Source organism: Panthera pardus, unplaced genomic scaffold (assembly GCF_024362965.1).
Source record: "Panthera pardus isolate Hobbes unplaced genomic scaffold, ASM2436296v1 HiC_scaffold_16, whole genome shotgun sequence".
In the NCBI taxonomy this organism is placed as follows: domain Eukaryota; kingdom Metazoa; phylum Chordata; class Mammalia; order Carnivora; family Felidae; genus Panthera; species Panthera pardus.
This window is the reverse complement of record NW_026526721.1, coordinates 47,025,728-47,046,834: the sequence shown is the minus strand read 5'-3', so window position 1 is coordinate 47,046,834 and position 21,107 is coordinate 47,025,728. Positions and strand designations below refer to the sequence as shown.

At 40.8% G+C, this 21,107-nt stretch overlaps 1 protein-coding gene across 3 annotated transcripts in view; it reads right to left on the bottom strand.

The window, feature by feature from the left end:
• Nucleotides 1-11,825, bottom strand: part of COL8A1 (collagen type VIII alpha 1 chain) — a 151,904-nt gene extending 140,079 nt beyond the window's left edge. For 2 of the 3 annotated variants that reach the window (XM_053903251.1, XM_019448151.2), the window contains exon 1: nucleotides 11,643-11,820. The gene's annotated coding sequence lies outside the window, so the exon portion shown is untranslated. Of the gene's footprint in view, nucleotides 1-11,642 lie in introns of all 3 variants that reach the window. The other variant, XM_019448153.2, reaches the window with a different exon arrangement.
• Between the last annotated feature and the right edge of the window lie 9,282 nt (nucleotides 11,826-21,107).

Below are 21,107 nucleotides of genomic sequence, written 5' to 3'. Positions count from 1 at the left end.
CTGCCATTCTGTGTGAGCTTAAGCCACTAAAAAAAAAAAAAAGGAAATACCATCTGTAGTATTTTGTTAAAATTATATATGTAGGGAAGAGGACTTCTTTAAGATAATAGAACAATTAGAGGCAGGCATGTAGTCAAGCAATGCACTGAACACGAAATTTAAAGAGCACTGCTGTGGTCATGGCATTCCCCTGGGATACATAAAAGCTTCTTATTCAATTTTTTTGGTAGCTTATATGCTCATCAAGGGATACAAGACATAGCACATCAAAATGTAAATATTCTGTGTTGTCCAATACAGTAGGCACTATCCACATGTGGCTATTTGATTTTAAATTTAAAGAGATTATAATAAGGGGCACCTGGATGGCTCAATCAGTTAAGTGTCCAATTCTTGATTTCAGCTCAGCTCATGATCTCAGAGTTTGTGAGTCTGAGCCCCCCGTTGGGCTCTGCGCTGACAGCATGGAGCCTGCTTGGGATTCTCTCTCTCCCTCTCTGCCCCTCCTCCACGTGTCTGTGTACACACACACACACACACACACATGCTCTCTCTCTCTCTCAAAATAAATAAAGTTAAAAAAATAGATTATAATAAAATAAAAATTTAAAATTTTGTACGTCAGTTCCACTAGGCACACTTCACATGCTCAGTTGCCATTATGTGGTTGGTGGCTATCGTGTTGGGTGGCTCAGATATCGCACTTTTTCATCACTACAGAAAATTCTAGCAGACAGCTCCGATGTCTTCAATGCAGTGTACAGGCAACACATTAAGTGACATTTATAGTAAGTGCTTGTCAGTTGAGAAGTGAGAAGGATCGATGCAGACTGCAACATTTGGGATGACTTTAAGAAGACCTTGAGTTTATGGTTCCTTGGGCAAGTGGGGGACACTCAGTAGAGAAAAGGAAAGAGAATGTCTGGGCGAATAATAGCCCTTGTGGCTTAGGTCAAATTCCTGCTGTAGACTGGAGACAGGTGAAGATGGAAGCATGGGTTAGGTTGAGAGAGACTGAGATACTTGACTGGCAAATTAAGGTTTTTGTTCTATGTTTCATAATGTCACTCCTATTTTTGAGCAGAGTACTGACAGTCTTGGGACAGTGGCACCACCTAACAAGTAATTTTTCCTTACATAATTTCGTATATGGAAGGCCAATATTTAATAGTCGCTTACAAATGGGACTTCATCTTGTGCCCCATGGTTAGCTCCAGTGGAGTAACACTGTATGTCAATGTGTGACACTAGTAACACTATATGTGTGTGCACTGGTGTTAATGAACTTCGGTGAAACTATGTTTTCTTGGAACCATCTACAGGGATAGAGAAAAGCAAAGTAAGAGGCTTCTCATTCACCATCACTGTATTTTATTCCCCTGTCCCTTTTTTCTTTCCTCTTGTTCATATTTATTATGCTCCTATTATGTGTTAAGTATTGAGGGTGCAGAGGTAAACGAGACCTGAATCCTTCTTCAAGGAGCTCACCGCTCTGCACAGAGAACAAGCCCGTGCTATTACAGAGTGGACATGGCCATGACAGGACTGTGCACATAGTACTAGGGAGCGTGGTGAAGGTGTGCAATGCAGCCTGGGGAAGGCAGGTTGTAGGCATGTCTTCTCCAAGCAGAAGATACCTGATCTGAACCTTGGAGGAGGAGTACAAATTAATTCCATAGATTTAGTGGGAAATACTACATGCAGAGAGGGAAGATCAAGGACAAAAGCAAAAAAGTATGCAGAATGTGATCACATGGAAAGAACCAGCCCTTGTTTCTTCTTTTGTCTTTGGCATAACACAAAGGAAGGGCTTGAGGTATACTTATTTCTATATAGACCCTCACAGCAGGTTAAGGAGCAGGTGTAGACAATATAGACACTTTTCTAGGTGACTCACATGGCTGAGGGAATCATTTAAGTTGTCTTGACTCTCGTCAGCTGGCTATGGATGCTAATAAAAGTAACGCCAAAGAGAATGATCTGATGAGCCAGATTCAAGTTTGTTTAACGTGCCGTAATGTCTTTGTTCTGTCTGTTTCTCATATAATCATGGGAATTCCTACTGCCTTAGGAATGACATGCTAGGTTGTCACTCTCTCTCCCAGACTGATGCCAAGCAACTTGGGACCACTTGGGGAGAATTTATGGAGAAACTTTAGCCCTTAAAAATTACTCTAGGGAGAAATGATAGCTTTTTTTTTTTTTTTTTTTTTTTTTTTTTTGGTTTTTCTAGTTACACAGCCCTTACTTTTTTGGCTCCAAAATGACAGCATGCTTTTAGGAAAAAATACAGAAAAGAAAAAGAAATTAAAATCACAGTATTAAACAAGAAACAGAGCCAGTCGGCAGTGTCTAGGAACAGAGCCACTGGAATTCTCTCACTTTCTTTATGAGTCAGAAGCATTGTCACAGGGAATTGATGTTTTTTCTCCCTTTTATTAACACTAGAAGACACCATGAAAGGCAGTGTGGAGGAGCAGGAAGGCTGAAGTTTGGAATGTGACCTCGATGGGAATACTGGCTATGCCACTTCCTAGCTGTGTGACCCTGGGCAAGTTGCTTGACCAAGTAGAGGCTCCGTTTCTTTCCTCTTTAAATTGAGAATGATAATATTGCTCTTGTACGGTTGATTTAAGGAATAGAGATAAAGATACCAGTACAAGGTCTGATCCTATTAGACACTTAATAAATAGTATCTATTACTGTAATTACAAATGATGAGCTTGAGTTCTCCTTTGAGTGACTATGAACTACTCATTTTCTTAAAGGAGAGGATGCTCCATTCTGACACTTTTAGGACACTGGCCTCCAGGTATAATCTTTGTGAAGGGGAAAGAGAATTACTAGAGTAAGGCTCTAAGAGAAACAGGGAATTTGATAGGGGTCGGAGGTCTGAGTGTTATCAATAAACCAAAGAATCCCTGATATAGCATGATATACTAGAATATCAGTAAGTGTGATCTTATTATAGGAGTTAGCTCCCTATTTATAGTGAGAAAGTAAATGCTCAAGGAAGAAGTTTGGCTAATGATCTTGGTCATTAATAGTAGTTAAGGTGAAACAATGATCAGATCAGAGACTGTTGAGCTAATTCATGAAATTACATAGGCTCCTTGTTTACCAAACTTGTTGCTTATTGATGATCATTACAATATCTAGACAATGAGAAAGAAGAAGGAAGGAAGAGATCATTTCAATCTGTCCAGTCTTCCTCCCTCCCTCGCTCCCTCCCTTCCTGCCTTCCTTCCCATCATCTATCTTCCCAGCTTTTCAAAATCTTAAATTATTCTGGCATTTCTGCTATTGCTTTTACTATGAAGAACTGAGCCATTGAACCAAGACAGGTTCATCATCTTCTTTTGTTCCTTTTTCAGCTGGGCTTGGAAATTACACTGGGATTGTTTCTTACTTTATGGTTTGACATAGCACATAATTTGTGTTATATCTGTGATACTCAATGTGTATTACATAATGACTAGCAATACTGACTTTACTATGTCCCAGTAGATCTTGAAACAATGACGTGGGACAGTGATTCCTAAACTGTTCCCAAATTTTTCCATAGAATACTGGTTCCAAGAGATGCTCTCATGGTGGGAAGGTGTCAGCAAATAAGTTTAGGGCACACTACTGACTGTAACATTTTCAAAAAATGAAAATATAATTAGCATATTAAGGTCTTTGTGAAGTCTAGCAGTGAACAAAACTGATCACGTTGTTTTACTGAGTGTTTCTGAAATGTAATAGACCATAGAAGCTTTTTCTGTATAAACACATAGTAATATCTCAGGTACTACTGTTTCTGAAGCACACTTTGGAAAACGTTGAAGAAGTAACATTTGGGTTTTACATAATATAACATCATTGTTGAAAATATCATCTTTCTTTAGCTAAAGTAGAATTTTAAAACCACAAAAACTCTTCCGTGTGTGGGGAATTAGCTTTTAATTGATATCAAAATATGGACAAGTGAGCATATAGGCCTTTTGAGATTCTTAAGCCATAAATTAATTGTTTCTTTTCCCTCTTCTACTTACCCTTGACCTTGTCTGGATTCTGGACACATGAGGAATTGTCTTTCGTACTTTAAGAAACAAAAATGTTCTTGCTACATCTTGGAAGGTTATGTGCTTATTTGGAATTTTATTCCATTTTGACCTGATTCTGCATAAATACCATGAGCCATTACCAGGTGTTGTGAGTATAATCTATTCACTATATAAGTAACAGCAACCATGTATGTTTAAGGAGTATCAGTCTGCAAAATAATTGGCAACACCTCAAGTGTCTCTAAATGACAAAGACAGTGGTTATTTGAAAATTGCTCTTCTATTTAAGATAAATAAATTAAGGCACAGAGATGATCAGTGGCTTTCCAAAGATCCCAGAAAGAGTCAAGGTGTTTCTGAGATTAAAACGCAAGATTTTCTCAAATGGGGACTTCTTAGGCTACGTGCACACAAACTTTATAGGTTCGTCTCCACTGACCTCAGAAATAGAAAGAGGACTGCTCTGTATTCCTGTGGATGCCATAAGTTTTAAAAAGCAAGCAGCCCTTCTCTGGTGTGCCAGGGATTTTTCTTTTATGGTCCTAATTGAGCTCTATCCCCCAAAGGGTTCTGAATTATGCAAGTGTCTCAAGTCTTAACAAGCCATCCCCAACACAGCTGTGCAATGGAAATGTTCAACGGAAAGGTATTCACTTCAGTCTAGGCAAGGCTCTGGCTGCTCCCTGGAGAGACCCGGATCCAGGAGTGCAGATTCTAGGCCATCTCAGAGAAACCTGTTGGGCCCATTTCTGCCTCCTTCTTTCTCTAGGCTCCCTTCCTGCTCTTGTTGACAGGAGGGTCTGGTCATGGCAGGACACCAGGACTTCCCCTTTAAAACTCATGAAATCTTCTCAGTGCTTGAGCCTCTCTGCTCTTCTCTCCCTGACCCCACCCCCAGCTTCCAGAGTTTCTTTCTCACTGAGTTGAGCATTTAGTCTGGAGCATTTAGTCTTGGCTGGTGGTGGCCTTGGAAAGAACATTTTCTAAGATTGCTTTGGTTTTCTTTCAAATAAACCTCTACAAGCCTGGACATTTCTGGCATTGTTGAAGCGCAGGTGATTTATTCCTAGAGGCTTAAATTGGTATTTTTTTTTTCTCAAAAAGAAAACCAACAATGTGATATGCTCCTATTGTACACTTTAGCCACTGGTAACAAAGGACACCTGGCTCTGTCTTTTATCAGAAGAATTCAAATCTAAAAGGCCCCCTCTAGGAACAAGTCAGTTTTTATTTTGAGACACTCAGCCCCGTGGCTCCCTCTACTGGTCAATGACTTCTCTCCCCACTCTTTCCAACCTGAGGGGATTGGAATAAACTGGGAGCTAGAAGGGGAACTAGACATGTCGTTAGATTAGGAATTATGGATCCAATAGCATATTTTTGCTAAAGATCTCCTTTTATCTCTTCTTCTTCCAACCTCAATTTTGGCCACCTAAGCCACAAAGTCTTAGCTCTACCTAGCATCTCCCTTCATGTAGGTCTTGGCCTTATCTTTCATCTGCCTTTTAACAAGAGGCCACTTGTTTGGATTTATAGCACTGATGAACACCATGACCTCTGGATCTGAAGACTAGTTAATCGCTAAGTAAAGATCGTTAAAGAAATATAATGGTGTACGGTCATCAGTTTCAATTTATGAACCAAGTTTAGATTTATCTTTTTAGAGTTCACATGGCATGATAGTTGGAGGAACATATGAAATGGATCAACTGCTGCCAAGATGTCTTCCTGCTGCCCCAGGACAATGCTCTTGAGCCAGATGTTAGGATTCAGTGTCCTCCTATGGAACTGAAGGCAGTTGTGACTTACCCACTCGGCTGCAGGGTAGCATAATTTCTGCATAAGCCAGCCATAGTTGCCCTAGTACATGAAACCTGAATTACGGAGGTCATTGGCCCAGTCTTTCAGAAAAACAGCTGTTTTATCTAGCTAACAGAGAGGACTGGAGAGGCGCCCCAACAGGCTGGACACATTTTATTTCCCAGAGAAGCCAACAGCTGACACCCACACCCAGGCCTATTCAGTTTGAGTTGGAAAAGTAGCACATGAAGTGATTGTCTTTAATCTCGGCACATCAAGTGATGCCAATGCCTAAATATCCTGTGATGTAAACACATCAATAGAGAGCTTAAGAGACGCAGTCTTCAAGAAATTTACTTAAAAGAATGTTTTCACGATGATGCTTAGTCGTAGACTATGTAAATTTTAACATACAATAAATCAATTTCAGAAACAAAAGTACTATTTCAAAGATACGCAAACAATTGTCAGGCTTTAGGGGAAAGTGAAGAAGCATCTGGGGTAACATCTGTCTACTTATTCAGGGCAAATTGTTTCCAGAAATGATACAAGAATATTCCTTTTACCTTCATCATTTTCTATGTTGGATTAGCTTTGTGTATCACCAAAAACTGTATTTGTATCTTAGCAGAGAGCATTGTGATGGCATGACTTCCATGGAGTTAGTATTGCTGGGTCAGTCAAGTCAGGGGTCAGATAAGGCTCTTTTCCCAGCAGAAGTTCAGTCAAGGGTTCAGAAGAGTTTTAATAAGATGTAATACTTGTAAAGCTTTTACCCATGTGAGTCAGTCCTCAACTGGCGTTATACTGAAAGGAGGCTGACCCAAATAGGATTTTATCTCCCAAACATTTGACAGGCTCTTGGATCAGACACATTAAAAATCTCTTCTTTAGCACCTCAACTCTATGGAGTTTCTCTCTCCTCTGTCTAAGGGAATGAGCCCTCTTAGCTACAGTATCCTGTCTCTACACTCTTGGCCCCTTAACCCCTCTCCTCTGACGTGACACATTTCATGCCTACACCCCTCCAACCATATGTCCCTCAAAGTCTCCTCTGATTGTTCTTTATGCATATTTTGTCTTTTTTCTCATTAAAGACCTGGGAAGGAGTAAGGTGGTTATATTGGCAACACATTGTCTATTGAGTGGGAGAAGAAGAAGGTTATTATACAAGAAAACATTTGTTCTGTCACATAAATGTTGGAACCAGATTTTAAGAGATCTTAGATACATACTGTGTGGGAAAGACACACTATAGTTATCTAAGACAGACCACTGTTTGAAGAGTTTGACTGCACGAAGTGTATTCCTGGTTCTGCTACACACGTCTGGGTGACCCTGGGCATGACATCGACCTCTCTGACTTTTGCTGTAAAATTAACATTAGTTAAAATTAGCCCCAAAGATCCTTCCAGCATTTATATTCTGTGTTTCTCTCAATAAGTTTAATACCCAAGAAAGGGGAATAAGGACTAGATAAAGTGTTTAGAAATGTCACTGCAGAGGGCCTGTTGGAGGCAAGTAGCAATTTTAAATTAGATTTCTTCTAGATAGATGAATGAAGCTTGACAAAAATGTAAAGCCTTTTTATTTGTCGGAGTAAAAATTTACAGTCTGTTTAAGAGAAGTATGAGACTTTGGGTAATGAGAAAAGCCACAAATATGAGTGGTACTCTAGAAACTTGATCTGTAATCATTGAAAAGAGATTTCTTCCACTGAAAGAAAAATGGGGTAGCACGGGGCAGGGGGGGAGAAGGGACATGTATGCATTTGCAAATCCCATGATGAAGGAGAAAAGGGCAGTTTTCGTTTTCTAGGAAGAACCATGGAAGTGGACCCAAAATTAATAGGGGAGATTGAAGGTGAACCATCAGATGTCTTTTAATATTTTATATAATCAGCTATAGGTGCTGTGAGTTGCTTTTGCCATTATGCTACACTGAGCAGTTAGAATTCATTATTATTTTAGCTGATTACTCTATAATCAGTTTTGGGAAACATTTTTGTTTCAGTCACCTCAGTTTGATTCCATGCAATTTCAATGGCTTTGTGGATTTGCATACACAGGGCCCCCAGATTATACATTCTGACCTTGTGTGACTCCCTTTAACCCCCATGCCACAAATCTATTTGCTTAAGGATAGATTCTAAAGAACCTCCTTCCTCAAACGGGGAACACAGTTGCCAAAGTGATAGTGGAATGTCTGATTAGTGCCTTCTCTGTTTGTTGGTGCTGAAGTGTGGTTAATTTTCTTTCCCGCTCTTCACTCCTTGCCTCTCTGGAAAGGGCAAGTTTAGCAGAGCTCTCATTTAGTATTGTGGGGTATAAACTGGTGTTAATGACTGCCAGGTCATTGGAAGATCTTTTTCATTATATCCTTAGCATTTTGTAACCATTTGTGAGCTGATCTTTTTATTATTATTATTTTTTAAGTTCTACATGCTTTGGTTAGCAAAAGGTCCATTTCACAAAATGCTAAAGTAAAACATTCTCTAAATTCCAAAGAGCATTCGTTCTCCCCTTAACCTTCTCCTCTCCTCTCCTCTCCTTTTTTTTTTTTTTTCTTTTCACTCATAATTAGAACAATGCACCTCTCAGAAGACTGGATTCTAGTCTCAAGATCTGTACCTTCTTTAAATTATGCTTATGTGTGTTTATGAAGACTTGATGGATGAGAAGGAAGTCAAGGCATGAAAAAAGGCTTGGTTTTCAGAGGATTACTGGGAGGACCAGAGGTTGGGAAATAAGTGTTTATCTCAATCACTCTGCAAGTTGCCATACCAAAGAGGGTGACCATAGATAAGAAGGAGTAATTTGCTGCTTCTAACTTCTCACTTGCAAATAATCACCCAACTTTGGGACCTTTCAGACTGTTAGGGGTGGGTTTGTTGATGTGAACCACCCATTAATGTTCTGAGGGTTTTTATACTCATAATATAGTTTTAAAAAAGCTGTAACTGGCAAAGTCCTAGGGGTTTTAATGTGAGGTAGACCTGAAATCGTTTTGGTCTTTAGAACTGGGCTATTCTCCTCTGTTAGAGTAGGGCACAGAAGAGATGGACCTTAGCGTATTGGTGGAAATATACTTATTGATTTAAGACAAAAACCAAGAGCAGATATGACTATTTGCTCTTCTGCACCTCTTCATATTTCATACAAATAAAGGCAAAAAGAAGTTGCGTTTGTAACACATTCTGCTCTTTCTCTTCTCCCAGGGCACTTCCTAGGAGACATTCCTCTTGGCTTCCCACTTGGTTTCATCCCCATTCTCCTCTTTGATTTTCATGGGTATCAATGGACATATACTGGGATACACTTTCTGGTCGTTGGAAGAATAATACTGTTTTGTAATTGTGACAATAGGAAAACAATCCAAATGTGTGTTTCCCTAGGTTTAGCAGGCCCTTGAAGTGAGCAGAACACCTTCTCTGTGTCTCTAGTGAAAGGAAGCTGCTCATTTTTTCTTTTTTGAGAAACATTAAAGGAGTTGGTCAAGCCAGCTCGATTGGTGTTAGATAGGTATGGTCGTGAACCCAATTCAGGAGCAGCTACATAACGGCAGAGAGAAAAGACTCATGTGAAGTCTCCACATTCTGTGCAAAGGAGAGACATTGGGATGGCTACTACATGAAACCCAGCACTGATTTTTCTAAAGACTTAAGAAGTCTCATCTTGCCTGATATGTGCCCTCTAGGGAAAGACTCACTTTAGGAGTCCAGTAAAGGGCCCTGGGAAAGTTAGGTCATGAGCCATCTACATGATCTCACCCAGTTATTTAGGGTGTTGAACTTGATGCCACATGGGGAAGGCAGTTACTGTTAAATGGTTCGTAGCTGGTAGAGTGGATTAGCTGCCAGGAAAAGCAGAAGCAAACTCTGGGAGAACACTTTTCATCCCCAAATTTAGGAATAACAGGAGCTCTTTTACATTGGAAACACTTTTTTTTTTCTTCTCCCAGAAGAGATAACTTCCCTCAAGGGAAATCTGGTGAATGAAATGCATTTTCACTATTGTGATGATGGGTTTGAGTCCGGCATAACCATAAAAAAGAATTAACTTGGACATACCACACACTTGGTTTGGCCTTGTCCCATACCTGTGCTCTTGTCATGGTTGATTAACCACTTACATCAGATATGAAGCAAGCAGTCTGCACTGTGGCTGAAGATGAAAGGTATTTTAATATGCTCAGGTCACATACTATCTCAGCCAATAGTAATTTTATATCATTTTCTTAGAGGAAACCACACTCCTTGCAATAATTTTTTCCAATGAAGCAAAATTTTACATGACAGAAACCTTTATATGTAACTCTTTCATTTGAATCACAGCATTGAATTCCTTCCCTGCCAAGCAGAATTTTAATACATCTTTATTATTTCCTTTGATATGCAAATGATACGGAGAAAAGCTTTGAAAGACCCTCAGTTAAACTTCTGTTGATTCTACCTTCTTTAATAGTGAAGAATTATTTACAGCTCTGGTGACTTTTCCCTTTTTAAGTGAAACAATATACACAAACCAAAAAAGAAAAAAAAAATGAAGCTTTTCCTCTTTTACTTTAAGAATCTTAAGGGCTGAAATAGTGGGTTGGTTTCCTGACCAAACCTTTGGTTTGCCGTCTCTAAGCAGTCTTGTGCAATTAATTCCCCAGAGGAAATATTTGAAGAGGGTTTTTCTCCCACATGAGAGAGTTTCATCCCACACAGCCCACAGATTTTGATGGCAAACTTCATGGACCAAGCGTCTGGTTTTACAGGAGTAGCCGTGGAGCTACTCACAGAAGCTCTCACAGGTGCACGGTACTCATTCGCCGACCTCAGAAACAGGAAGGTATGGCAGTCTTTAAATACGATGCTAGCTTAACTACTGGGTAGCTCTAGAATCCAGTCCTAATCAGGTCGATGTTAATTTACTAGATGAGGGAAAGGAGGGTGGCAAGCAGGGTTCAAACTTCCAAAGCCTTCAAGTTGATTTTTTTTTTTTTTTTTTTTTTACAACCGTCTGGTGTACACAGAAGAATTGTATAATCTGGCCTGTATTTTTCTCTTGCTGTGAAACATATTGAAACGCTTTATGTTTAGGTGTATGTATAGAAATTCATGAAGTTCCTTTATACACTTTCTGGGTTCTGACACCGTTCTCGTTTTAGAAAGTCTTGAAAAGATAGCTTTGTGAGAGCACATTTTGCCCCAGCTTGTAAATTTGGGTTTGTTCTTTCCTATCTACCAGCCACCTGATTACTGTCCCTGTGCAAAGGGCACCCGTTCACATCATTTTTTCCAAGCACTTAAACCTGGAAAGATACTTTTTAAAGGACTCACAGAAGCTGTCTTAGGGGGTTTGGAAAACATCGCAAAATTGTTAGCAGACCTTTTGACTGCTATTTTTAGGAAACTAATTGTGTTCTTCTAAAGTACGTTTTTGACAATGGGACAAAGTTTTCCTTGCCCCCACTGATATATGAGATAGTTACAATGAAAAGCGTAAAACACCCCAAACAGATACATTTTAACTTCAGCAACAGTCAGCAAATGGGGAAAAGTGATTTAAAAAGAGAGGAGGTTTTTTGCAGTATTTATGCTGCTGTTTCTTGCCCAAAATGAACTTTTATTTTACCGTTCAAACAGAAGTTTGTTTTCCAACCAGTTGCTAGTTAAAGGAGCAGCTGATCTGGCATCCATAAGAATCAGGTCGAACCAAACGGTAAGCATGTTGACCAGAGGAGACGTATTTCCCACCCCCGCAGCAACCCCCATTAGGTCAGATGCCTGCAGAAGTGTTCTCTTACCTTGAGCACGTAAGATCCGGGAGAGAGGCTGGGGGCTCCCACAGGAGAGGACCGGGAGAGTGCTCTGATCCTCGGCTGGTAACATGCACTTGGCTTTTATGGGCAGGTGGGAGGGGCTGCTCCTCATAGTAGGTGGGCAGGAAAGGAGCGGCGGGCGGGCAGCCCTGGGTGGAGCTGGACACTCTTCTCTGGGGAGGGGCGGAGAGGGCAGAGCAGGAGCCCGAAGGAGGGAGGAGAGACGGAGGGGGGGGGGGGGTGTAGAAGCGGTGGAAGGAATGGAAACGGGAGAGGGAGGGAGAAACAGAAAGAAAGAGAGAGAGAGAGAACGAAGAGAAATAGAGAAAGGATGTAGATCACAGAGGGAAAAAAGGTTGGGGAGAAAATGAACAGGAGACAGAGAGACCAGCAAGATCTGGAAGGAAAAGGGAATTGAATTATTTTGTTTTTGTATGACTTTTTTTTTTTTTTTTTTTTTTTTTTTTGAGAGGGGAGTTGTAGGTGACTGTGATGACTAAAGGTGTTTTCTGTGAATTTGAAACACTAACGGTTCAGGGAAACGGAAGGGTTCTTGAGCGAGCCACGGAGGGGAAGCGGGGCGTCCGAGGAGCACGGCCCGAGCGCTGGCGGACACCCACCCGGCAGCGGCGGGCGCGGAGCCGAGCGCAGTGTGCGCAGCAGGCGCCCCCCGCGCCCCCGGCGCCCGCAGCCCCCGTGCGTCCCGCCTGCCCGCGGGTGAAACCCGCCCTCCACTCCTCACTCCCACCAGTGCTTATTTGACAAGAAAGGTCTCCCTGTGCTGCCGGTACTGTGCAGCATCCCGAGGCCCCTTTGAGACTTCTGCAGCATTAAGGTAAATCCAGCAAAGGTTCGGGAGGATCAGCTGAGATTGGCTTGTGGGGAAAGGAACCTCAAACCCAGCCTCGGTCCTCCAACATCTGCTTATGTAACGGGATTTCAGGACTCTGCCCTCTGGTTATTTTCGGTATTTAAAAAACTCTCATTCCTAACAATTGGAAAACGTCTTGGTGCCACAGCTCACTCTCTGTGTGTCTTAAACATTCAGAGAGGATTCAACCAGCAAACGGCAGAAGGATCAGGCTGAAATTCTTAAGAAATACATTCAGAGAAAGAAAAACAAGCTCCTTTAGCTGCTGAGTGGTGACTCACTTCCCAGTCCAAGCTCGATTTTTGCCACCAAAGGAACTAAAACATTTAAAAAGAGAGAACCTGAACCTGAAGAATGGGCGGTGGGGGGGGGGGGGGTGGTTACTGAGGGGAAAAAGGGAGGAGTGGGGTAAGTGGGCTGGGAAGAATAAAAGGACTTTCACTGAACAGCTCTCTACATGAATGTATCTATATATAGAGAGAGAGCTACAATGTGATTCAGGGTTCACCACAACCTTATGAAGTAAGTATTGTGTAGTTTTGGTTGTTTGTTTGTTTTTAAAGAAGTTAATCTTACAGGGGTGAAGCAGTTAGCTCAAACCAACAAGATGAATGGAGAGTCACAGCTAGTGAGCTTGCAAAACTCGTGCACTCTGTGCAGGAGGCTGTCCTGTAAAACACCTAGCCTGGTCTCAGGTTAGATCCTGATGTCTGTGGATTCCCAGGCTCCGAGAGAAGGAAAAATGACGGCCAAGAGCTGGGTTTCTTAAACTAGGTTCTATGACATCCCAGGCAGGGTAATTCTTTGTGGTGGGGACCTCTTCTGTGCACCGCACAATATTGAGCAGCCTCTCTGGTCTCTACCCACCAGATGCCAGTATCACTCTCCTTCCTAAGGGGTGAATACCAAAAATATGTCTATACTTAGTTAAATGTCCCTGTGGTGGTGGTGGGGGTCTGTGTGTGTGCAAAATTCTCTCCTCCCTGTAAGAAACATTGGTCTAAAGGTCACACCTATAAAAAAGGATTGAAAGAAATCCATTAGGGAAATACCCAATAGTGGCATTTGGGTAACAATACTACTAGTTGTCACATGTGCTAAGTTTACACTAGACTTAGTTTTTTTACATATTCATACTCCCATCTGTCTGCCTCTAGAGCCCAAAGCTTTGATTGCTTTATTTGTAACTAAGCTTATTCTCCGTTGGATACATGTGAAAATCAACAAAGTAGAACGCCATGTGCCTGGGTATAAAGGAGGATTAGATGAAAAATTTAAAGTTTATCATAAACAAATTTGACATTGGAATAATTATTCCAAATATTATGATTTTTTAGACATTGCTTATTTGTTTTAATATTTATAATTTTTCATATCTGTGTATCCCTGCTATTTTACATGATAGTAAATTTTTTGGCTGCAAAGAAATTGTATCTAGTGGTTAACTAGCTAGCAGAAAATAAGTACTCACTGGATACATATCATGTAATTGAATAAATGACACTATGGAGCACTGACACATAGAGAGTGGATAATATTTATTGGCTTAATGATTGAAAAAAAGAATGAATACTTAGAAAGGTAGAATTTTCACATTAACTTTCATGCCCACTTGCTGTTTGGTTTTACTGTTTTCACATCCTCCATAATTCAGTTTTCCTCTTTCCAAATAGTATGTTTGTCTTTTGAGGATGTGGCCAAACCCATTAAATTAAGTCTATGAAATGAATAACCCTTGTTACTGGTCCTAGAAAGAGAACTGCCTGATGCTGCTGGGGCGGACCCCTGAAATCAGATGTGATTTTATAGGCAGGGTACCACTTCTGGCACTTTCCAACTTAGGAAAGAAATGTTTTCTGGACAAACCACACAGGACCCAGTTAGAGGAGCATCTGTGTGGTTAACACATTAGTAAACATCCTCATTAGGTTACAGCAAATCATCCTTTCAGTCCCAATTTTATGCCTTCCAAATATTCCAGTTTCATCACAGAGTTGTGAAAAATAGAAACAAAAGGCAAGAAAAGCACGTTGGAAGGGAAGGCAACTGATGGTTGTATTTTTCTTCTCCTTTCCCTTCCTTTACTCCCTCCCTCCTTTCAAACCCGAATATGCAGCCAGGATAACAAAAGAGCTCCTTTCATTTTGTTTGGATGGTGCTAATGGTTAGTTCATTTCTCTAGTTCACACTTGCCTGAATCTGATTCAGTAGCAGATCTGGACAACAAGTAAGGAATCCAGGAATGTGATTCCTTTGCTGGTTCTTAGCGTGCCCTTCTAGAATCTCTCTGAAGGTGACTGAGGTTTGAAATGACCTACTTTGGTCTTCTGTGGAAAGAAAGGAATCCAATGACAACACACTAGATGCTCTGAAGTTTCCATTGTGTGGATAATATAATAACAGCTCCAGATTATTACCTTATTTTAAACAGCTTTGAATATGGAATGCCCCCCTTTTTCTTTTTGCTCATTTAGAAGTAATAATTAACAAATATTTATTAAGAATGGATACCAGACAGTGTTGAGTATTCAAAGCAGAGGAAAATAAGAATGTAGATCTGTTCTCATAGAAGGAAAAAAAAAAAAAAAGCATGAAATCCTGTTAGCTGGGTAGCAGAGAGACTTTGAGGAGGAGCTGGCATTGAGCTCGGCCATGGAAAGTAGTGTTTGGATACATGCGTGATGAACTGGAGGGCAAGGAAGGGAATGTGTTCAGCTGAGGAAGACACAGGGATATTTGGAGGATAGTGAATTGGCCAGCATGACTAAAGGGAAGGGTCTATGTAGGAAAATCATGAGGCTAAGAAACAGGGCAGGAGAGGTGGGATCTGCCTATGGAAGGCCTTCTACGTCACCTCAGTAGTCTGAACTGTAGTAATAGTAATAGTAGTTGTCGTTGTTGTTGTCGTCATAGCTGTGGGCTGTGAGAAGTCATTGAACACTTCTGAGCAGTACAATGGCATGATGGAAATGGCATATTACTAAGATTTCGCTTTTCTTTGAAAAGGATCTTTCTGGTAGCTTTGCAGATAAATGTGTATGGTATGTCTAAGGCCATTAGCATACTTAGAGAAAAGGGAGTGTCTTTGTCCTGTGGACTTGGAGGCCTGTCTGTGTGAGGTGGCAGAAAGAGTGGTGACATTGTCTCTGTCGGTGCCCTATGTGGTTGTAAGGAGAGAGAAAGACAGGACCCCCCCCACCCCCCGCCCTCCCCGGGTATGGCCCGGATGACAGATGGGATTCGTGTGAAGGGTGGTGTCTGCTCTGTGTCAAGGAAGCCTGACTCTTCTTTCCCTGTGGTAGCTTTGAGTTTCTCAAAAAGTATCTACTCCCAGATTGAGTAGGTCTGATGAACGAGATCACTGAGTTTTCAAGGGCTCCTGGATTAGAAAGCGATGGAACCTGGCATTAAAAGCTATACCTTCACATGTATGCTTTTAAACAGCTAACTTTCAATTGTTTTATATGTGTTACCCTTGGCAAATTTCAGCCTCTGATTCTTTCTGACACTCCTAAGTACTTTAGAATGCAAATGAACATGACTTTTAGTCTAAGCAATAATCATGGACAACATGAAGTAAGTTTGATGTATAGACGTTTGCTCTCTATCTACCAAATGATCCATCGGTCAGTCAGCCTAAGCTTGTTCTAAGTATCACTAGATATGATCTTGGCCTGCAAGGCACTCACAATTGCCAGCTCTCCCAGGGCATTTAAAATAGGGTTTTATTTACAAAAATTGAAAAGGCTCATAGCACAGGAGAAAGGCACACCTCTCCTGCATTCCAAAGGAAGGCTGGATTCTGTGAGTCACCGTTTTCCTTGTTGGCCCAGATGGTAGAGAGCTGACTTGGGTGATCCTACGGACGACTGCCTCATAGCTCCTGCTGGCTTTATAAAGAGCACTGCACAGAGTCAGGAAATCTGGGGTTTAGTCCCAGCTAGGTCACTAACTACCCGTGAAGACTCGGGGCTGATGTTTTATCCTTTTAGGATTTAGTGTCCGTGCATAAAATAAGAAGGCTTAACCAGACATTCTCTAAACTTCTTTCTACCCTTCCGATGTCTACTTTGTGCCAGTCGGTAGATGATTCTCCTACTCTTCCCCCATGAAGTCAGCCCAACATTCAGAGATGCACATGCTCAACTTTGGGCATGGGACTAAGAGATCAGAACGCATTAGTCCAGTGTTTGCTACAAGGGGATTACACCCCAATATCAAACCTTGTCTGTGTTCTAGGTATAGAATCCCGAAGTGGGGTGTACTTCTGTCACTCAGCTGGCTCTTAACTGTAAGCACTACTTACAGTGACCTTAAGTCACCCAGAAGTCCCCTGGGTTTAGCTGTCAGCGTCTAAACCTGGAAGCCCTTTAACTCTCTTTCTCTGAATCGAGTAGTAATCCTCGTTTCGCCTGGTGGAAGTGGGACCACACCACACCTATTCCTAGCTTCTGAAAATTCTATCCGTGGTGCCAGATTTACTTGATATCCAAATTGATCAGTTTGATTTCCTAAGAGGCTCTCTATCTTCTCCCATTGTAAATTCCTTCATCTCCCCAGTGCCTCACCCCTTTATTACTTTAATGAGGAAAAGTTTGAATGCCCTTTTCAATATAGTCTAAATTGTTATAGCTCCTTTAGTTTCCCAAACTATTAGATTTTTCTAGGGTCTCTGAGCCTTTTTCTGACCCTCACCTTCCCCATAACCAGTGACAACTAGAGTCACTCTGTTCTTTTCTTTTAAATTATTAATTTTTAAGTGTTTATTTTTGAGAAAGGGAGAAAGAGAGAGAGAGAGAGTGAGAGCAAGCAGGGGAGGGACAGAGGGAGAGGGATTCAGAGGATCAGAAGCAGGCTCCACGCTGACAGCAGCGAGCCCGATGCGGGGCTCAAACCCACAAACCAGGAGATCATGACCTGAGCCGAAATCAAGAGTCAGGCGCTTAACAGACTGAGCACCCAGATGGCCCATTCTGTTCTTTTTTTATACTTTAAAAAATTTGTGGGCACCTGGGTGGTTCAGTTGGTTAAGCATCTGACATCAGCTTGTGACTCTCTCCCTCTCTCAAAAATAAATAAAAATTGAAAATTAAAAAAAAATTCACTGTAGGAATTCTCTCATGGGGGCAGTGCAATGAAGAAGGGGTAATATAGTCAAGGGATTTTTTTCTTACTCAGGAGTGGAAAAGTAAAGGCCTTCCAGGGTGCTAGTAAAATATAGTTCACCCTTATTTATGCACCTTAGACTCTGTCTATAGTCTGGGAATTGTCTTGATCCCAGGATTCCCTCGCTAACTAATTCTTAACTCTGCTTTATCTTCTACCCTCCGTTCTTTCTCATTGTGGTTTACTCTCTTAGGTCCTTGTTAATATTTACCTCCTGTTCAGTTGTAATAAATCCTATATTTCCTGCTCTGAGTTATGTCTTACACAACTTAAGATTTTCATGAGAAATTCCAGTTTGACCGACAAAAATATTTATCTGAGATGAGAGATCTAACACGTGTCCTGACCTTAGACTACCACATCCTATCCGCAGATCACCTTGCATGTTGCCCCAAAATGAGTCTCCCTACGTCCAGCAGTGATTACATCATGCCTTCTTGCAGACACCTTTTTTTAAAAAAAATTTTTTTAGTGTTTATTTATTTTTGAGAGACAGAGTGCAAGTTGGGGAGGGGCAGAGAGAGAGAGAGGGAGACACAGAATCCGAAGCAGGCTCCAGGCTCTGAGCTGTCAGCACAGAGCCCAACGCAGGGCTTGAACTCATAAACCATGATATCGTGACCTGAGCCGAAGTCAGATATTTAACCGACTGAGCCACCCAGATGCCCCCCACCACCTTTTAAAAAATTTTTTTTTCTTTTTTCTTTTTTTCTTGCAGACACCTTTGATGGCAGCACATTACCCGATTTGTTAAAAAAAAAAAAAAAAAAAAAAAATCTGAATTCGTATTCTGGTATTTAAGTCTCTCCTCCATGATTCAAGCCCAGTTTTCATTTCTAATCTCACTCACATACCCTGTGATTCTGTCAGGGGAGACCATTTGCTTTTTGCAATGTCTGTGCCGTCGACTCTTCATCTTTTATATGGTGGTAGCTCCTATTGCCAGATTCGCCCATGAACACGTGCTCACATCCTTTATCCATTTACTTCAATACCACCTTCTTCAGGAAATGTTTTCTCTTTTACTGAAGCTCCAAGGGAGGTTGGTACATCTCTTATGACATTTTCCGCTATCTACTGGTTTATACATATGCTCACCTCTTTTCTCCTTAACTTTACTGCTTTCTCCCTGAAGGTTTAACCCCTTTTCTTGAAGCTAGGCCCAGCATAGAATAGGTGGTCAATATGTATTGTGGATTGTAGAACTTTAAAAAAAAATTAAATCTTCCCTATCTTTCTCTATTTGTACCCCTTACATTTAGCTCAAAAACCAACCAAACAACAACAACAACAACAACAACAAAACACTTAGAGCTGCTGGTATATTTCTGGCAGCATTATAGAAGCTGAAGTTCCAGAGACCAATATGGTTTGGTTCCCATTTTTGAGGATTTAAACAGTCTTGTAGGGAGACAGATAAATACACCATTTTTATTCAACAGGGCCAATTCTATGGGCGAAATAAGTCCTGGGGTCTATGACAGGGCTCAGAGGAGGCCTTTGCTCATTTAGGAGAGTTTTGAAATGGTTACTCAGAATGCTAAATGTAAGTCAGAAGATGGAATCAAGAAACATACAAAAAAGAAGAGCTTAGTTCTTGGTATTTGTTTGGGTGAAAATATAATAATATACTTTATGGTTTTTGGTCGGGGATCAGGAGGGTCAGTCTGCATTTGGCCTGCAAACCGAGTCTTCCTGCTTGGTAAGTAAGTCCGCTGAAGTACAAAGGTTATTTGAGCAGATGTGTTTCAATATTGCTTTGAAATAGAGGGCCCCAGTGCACTCTCCTGGTATACACCCTCACAATCTAAGACTTTTGATTGACTGAATGAGTAAACAACAGTCTGCAGCTAATGCTAAATGGCCTTAAGAACTGTGGCCACTTATTTTTGGACCCTCCGTGATGGCTGGATACCATCTCATGGTGTCTCGTTCCCATCTATTTCCTTTTAAGGGAAACATTTTACAAGATGTCCTTATAGAGCTTCCATGACAAAAAGGGGAACAATTTAGAGTTCTCCATACCTTGGCTTCTATGTTATTCATGAATTTATTTCTCAAATGTGGATGTATAATGGTTAGCCCTTGTCACTTCTGCTTAGAACTGCCATATGGTTTTGTGAATATACTCAGTGTGCCAATACCAGATCTTTTCATCTCTGGCAGCCTACTTGTTTTCCTAGAAGGAGAGTCACAGTCTTGGAGTTTCACTCCATGCATAAGGAAATAGTTAAGTCTATCTGCAAGAAACCTTAAAAACATCACTGCTATCGACATGTGGTTAAATGGGCTTTAGATTACTATGTAAGGGGGTAGGAAGAGAAATGACCTGTTAAGAAGTGAGACTTAAATTTCTGTACAAAAAGTGGCCAGATCTCTTGAAACTCTTGTAAGTTGTTACTTATAGCTTTGTTTCCATTGGACTTTAGAGAAGAGTCTGTGCCACCCTCTTTTAGTCTCATATTATTTTTCACATCCTCATTTCTCCCGTGTTCTAATTCTTTATTCTCTTAGTTTTTCAATTTACTTTTATCTTGTGTATATTTTGCATCCTTTCTGGAACCTTGGTTTTTATTAGACTTTCTGTGTTAGACCTACTGTCAGAGAGTTCCAGGGGGATACTGGTATCGCATCTGACTATGTGGCAAGGAAGAGCATTGTTCAGGATCAGATGGGTTTCCTCCTTTCCCACTTTCAACAACTAAACCAAGACTATTTCTTACTGGACATTTCTGATGATAATGCGTGTTTGTATCAACACAAATGAATATTATTTGCTATTTTAATTTGTGTTATCTTGCACTAACTTCTGCCTTCTGGATTATAAACTCCTCAAACTGAGAAGTCAAAAAGACTGCAAGCTCCTTCAAAGCAGGAAATCATGTTGCTCAAAGCACTGGTGTAGGACTGACTGCACTAGTAAACTCTTGTTGCTTTATCTCCATTTTGAGACTATGAAGACTGCCATCTTTAAAATCTATGGATATATTTTCATCTGAATATTCCTCTTTATGACAAAAGTATGTATAGGCATACACATAAAAAATGATAAATTATGGGTATTTGGAACATTCTTTTTAGGTTCCAATCCGGGGCTTAATTTTTGAAGGGGATGTCCGTATCACTAGTTTTACTCATAAATTAAGAATTTCACCTGTTGTGTTGTTAGTACAGGCAAGAGGTTGGGGTCTCACGAGGGAAAGAAATTGGCTGTTCAGAAGTTCCTTCTGAATAATAATAACAATAACAATAACAACAACACTCTGTGGGACTCTAGTGCCTAGGAATATTAATAGCTGTTGTATAGAAAGGATATGTTCAAAGCATTTATGTTTCAGAAATTCTGGATTATTAAAATTAATGATTTTTATTATTAATAAAATTTCCTCATTGTAGGGCTATTCCAAGCCTTC